The 4,316-nt window shown below is 36.7% G+C and overlaps 1 long non-coding RNA gene across 1 annotated transcript; it reads right to left on the bottom strand.

Moving 5' to 3' along the window:
* Positions 1–926: 926 nt before the first annotated feature.
* On the bottom strand, positions 927–3,314 carry LOC138348432 (uncharacterized). The gene is made up of 3 exons (XR_011221037.1): positions 2,943–3,314; positions 2,293–2,362; positions 927–1,170 (listed from the first exon to the last, which is right to left on the bottom strand). It is a non-coding gene; the product is annotated as an uncharacterized lncRNA (long non-coding RNA).
* Positions 3,315–4,316: the final 1,002 nt, after the last annotated feature.

A 4,316-nucleotide genomic window follows, 5' to 3' on the forward strand; every position in this document is an offset into this window, starting at 1 on the left:
GTTTAGTTTGAATTTAATTTACTTGTTGAGACTTAAGTGCCATTTTTTCCAGATTAATTTACGAAGTATTTGTTTTTACATATCCTTAAATATTTTTTCCGTTGCTTTTATTCTTCCGCTGAGTTAAGTAAGCTAGACCAAGGGTTTGCTTGGGAGCTAGAAATGGTCTCCTAGTTCTAGCCACGTCCAAGGTGTAGGCTAGTGGCATGACAAAGTTGGTATCCGAGGACAAAGTTCAAGAGTCCTAGGGATTCTATGAAGCCATGTCTGTAGAGTCTTAGTCATCGGTGTGAAGCGCGCCACATCTATGATTAGGAGGCTAAAACATTTTGGAACATCTCACCTCTTCCCATTCTTTTTGGCTTTAAAGCTTATCTCTAAAAAGTCTTTCTCTAATTCGTGCTAACACACATTTTATATCATCATGCCTCCACGAAGAGAAATCAGAGGTCGATCATCCTATGGAAATGTTGAGGAACAAGAGGTTCCAAAAGCACCGGATGTACTACCCCAAGGAGAGGTTACAAATATCGAATTTTGAGAAATTATCCGGATCTTAAGTTAAGTAGTAACTATCCAAGATAGGAAACATAAAGGAGCTTGAAAATAAGGGGTTGTCACCTCGAGAGTTTGTGAGTTCCTGGGAATGAATCCTCCTAGTTTCATGGTGGCAAACACTAATGAGGATCTGGAAAACTTTGTGAAAGAATTGAAGAAGGTATATACGGTGATGCATGTGGTGGATGTTGAAAGGGTGGAATTGGATGCTTATTAACAGAAAAGTGTTTCTAGAACCTGGTTTGATCAATGGAAGGATGGTAGAGCAGAGGGTGACCCACATTCTGTCACGACCCAAAAATGGACGTGATGGCACTCGTCTTATCCCACCAAGACAGGTAAGCCTAAAACTCAACTATTACAATAAAAATGCGGAAAATTTACTATCAACTTACATTATACCCCAAAACCTGGTTGTCACGTGTACAAGCGTCTAAAGTATTACAATCGGATCAAAAGAAAATATAAGTCTCATATGATATTGTTTCTAGAGTAGAACAAAATCATAAACAAGAGTAAGGAGGGATGCTGAGATGACCAACAACTACCTCACAAAATCTCCAGGAAGCCTCGGAAAAGAAGAGAATATATCATAAAGTCCGGGCTAGTAACCTACAAAAATTTGTAGAAGCAAGGGGTGAGTACCAAACGATACGGTACTCAGCAAGTAAACCCCTAAACACAAGCTAAGGGGATGAAATACGGGTACTCCTACCACCCCCAACCGAACCTCCACAACTACAACCTACATAAACATCAGCCCAACCTAACAACTCACAGTTTACATAGAACGTAACTCAACAAAAACATTTAGACAAATTACATAACCTCCACAACAACACTTTAACAAATTACATACCCTCCACAACAACACTTTACAAATTATATATCCTCAACATCAACACTTAAACAAATTAGATATCCTCAATAGCAACACTTCCAAAAATTTACATATCCTCAATAACACACTTCAACAAATCACATATCCTCAACAACAACACTTCAACAAATCACATATCCTCAACAACAACACTTCAACAAATTATATATCCTCAATAACAAGCTCAGTATTCAACAATCACAAGTTCCGCAAAAAGGCAATCACTAGATCAGCAAAACACAATATCAAGTTCACTAATGATAAGTATGTGCAATGTAATGGAATGCAATGTCAAGTATAATGATGCATGTCCGACCTAGTGATACACACCCGCTGTCTCTCAGTCCGGGACCCATGGGGGACATATCTGTCCATGCATCTGTCGCGGCGCACGACACGACCCTCGATAATAGTAACCATCGCGGCGCGCGATACGTCCCTCGAAATATAGTATCCATCGCGGCGCGCGATACGTCCCTCGAAATGGTACATCCTCTTAAGTACCCATTATTTCTCAATGCACATAACACTTGCCACAACCAATGCCTCAGAATAATGCAGATGACAAGTTCACACATATAATGAGGAGATGACCATTTTCATAACATCGCACAGTTCACAACCACAAAAACATGAAGTTACATAAACAATGATTCAACAAGCCTTCAACCATTTCTCAACACAACACACATAAACAATTAATCACAATGCCTTTTGTTATCCCCATTCTTTTCATCATTAGAATTAATCAATGTGGACAAGTCAACCCATCACCTATCCCGTTACTCCCAACATATACCACAAGGACATACACACATTTCATACACTTAACAAGAGTTTAGAAATCCACTTGCCTCAAATAGTCGAACAATGACTCCAAAACTTGAGCCTTCCTTTTTTGGTTGACTTCCAAACCAATAAAATCTATTCAAATAAATAACCACGATATGATTTCGAAACTAACAACATTCATATTGCTATATCTCTAGCTTACACCCAAAACTCATCCAAATTTATAATAAAATTTCTAAATTTTTATTCCAACCAATTGATCAAATCTCATATTTTTTGAATTTCAAGTTTAGGGTTAAATCTTAATTCTCCGAATAACATAATTATAATGATTTTTATATATCATAATGCACCCACTATTTAACACATATCTCAATATATCAAAACTTGAATCCTAATATGATAATCAAATGAAAATAATTAAAGCCGAAACTAACTACCCTACACACCAATGGCGGACTACAAAACTATTTGCTGAAACCACTTATTTTCAATGTTCAAATTCATATTTATCGTTCCACTATTAATAATCCTAATCTTGGAGTAATCATTGTCCAATGATTAGGACTAATCATTGTCCAATGATTGAACCATAATACTTATACACATTTATAACCCCAAGTTCACATATTAGTATAAATTATACACGTTTTAACCTAAAAATCTATTCCTAGTTACTCAAAAATTTAATAGAAAGGATAAGAATAATTACCTTGATATCTCGAGATAAAAATATCGTTGTTTCTCCTCCTTTTTCTTTTTCTTTTCTCCCTTTCTTTTCTTTTCTTACCTGCGTATTTTTTTTTCCAGATCGTTCCTTTCTTTCTGTTTCTTTAAGCCATGCGGCTTTTTAATAGCCTAGGGCACTTTGCCCCTTTTTTTTATTATTATTTTATTAATTTATTTAATTAATTCCTTTTCCATTTTTTAAAATTATATATGTATTAAAAGTAACACTTTCTAATAACCTATTTAAATATTTCAAACTTGGCCTATTATTATTAAAAATAAATAAATTACCCGACATTAATTAATTTAGTTAAATGACAATTAAAAATTATCAAAAATGATCTTTTCGGATCCGGGTCATTACACATTCAAGTTGGGCTTGCTTCAAATAAGTTTTCTTAGAGAGGTTCTTTTCTTGATAATTGAAGGAGGAAAAGGTACGGGCGTTCCTCACTTTGAAACAAGATTCCATGAGTGTTCATCATTATGGGTTGAAGTTCACCCAACTGTCTTGCTATGCTTCGGAGATGGTGAAGGGTATGAGGAGTTAGATGAGTTTTTTTGTTGCTGGTTTAGGTAGTGCTTCAACCAAAAAAAGTAGGGCTGCAATGTTGATTGGTTACATGGACATATCTAGGCTTATAGTCTATGTGCAACAAGTGGAAGAGGAGAATTTGAGGGACAAAGACGAATATCGAAACAAGAAATTGAAGACTGGGAATGATTCTGGTCAACAGAAAAGTGGTTCAAGTTGACCACAATTTCAGAAATCATATGGGCTTGCACCATCATCTGCTAGTGCACCTACGTCTAGAAACTTAGGTGAGTATAGTGTCTAGAATTCACAGCACTTCAAGGTGAGACCAACTTAGTACCAAGGTAGTATGGTGCAAGGAGGTAGTAAGCCTTCTGCGTGCGCCAAGTGTGGTAGGAATCACTCTGGCATGTGTCGCGAAGGCTACGCGGGTTGTGTCATGTGCGGTTAGACCAGGCATTTCATAAAGGAATGTCCCAAAAGTGAGAAAGGCGGTATTAATGGGGGCAATAAATCTCAATCTTAATCAGTTGCTCTACCAGATAAGATAGCACCTAGAGGAGCCATTTATGGTATTGGCGGAGGAACAAACCGCTTTTATGCCGTCAATATCGCCAAAAACAAAAAAATTTGCCAGACGTTGTCACTAGTATGATTCCAGTCTTTGACTTTACTATTTATGCATTGCTAGACCCAGGAGCGAGTTTATCTTTTGTAACTCCCTATGTTGCTATGAATTTTGAGATTTCTCTTGAGAAACTTAGCAAACAATTCAGTGTTTCCATACTTATTGGAGAATCCAATTTAGCATAAAGAGTCTAT

This window comes from Solanum lycopersicum, chromosome 5 (genome assembly GCF_036512215.1).
Source record: "Solanum lycopersicum chromosome 5, SLM_r2.1".
Taxonomy (NCBI): domain Eukaryota; kingdom Viridiplantae; phylum Streptophyta; class Magnoliopsida; order Solanales; family Solanaceae; genus Solanum; species Solanum lycopersicum.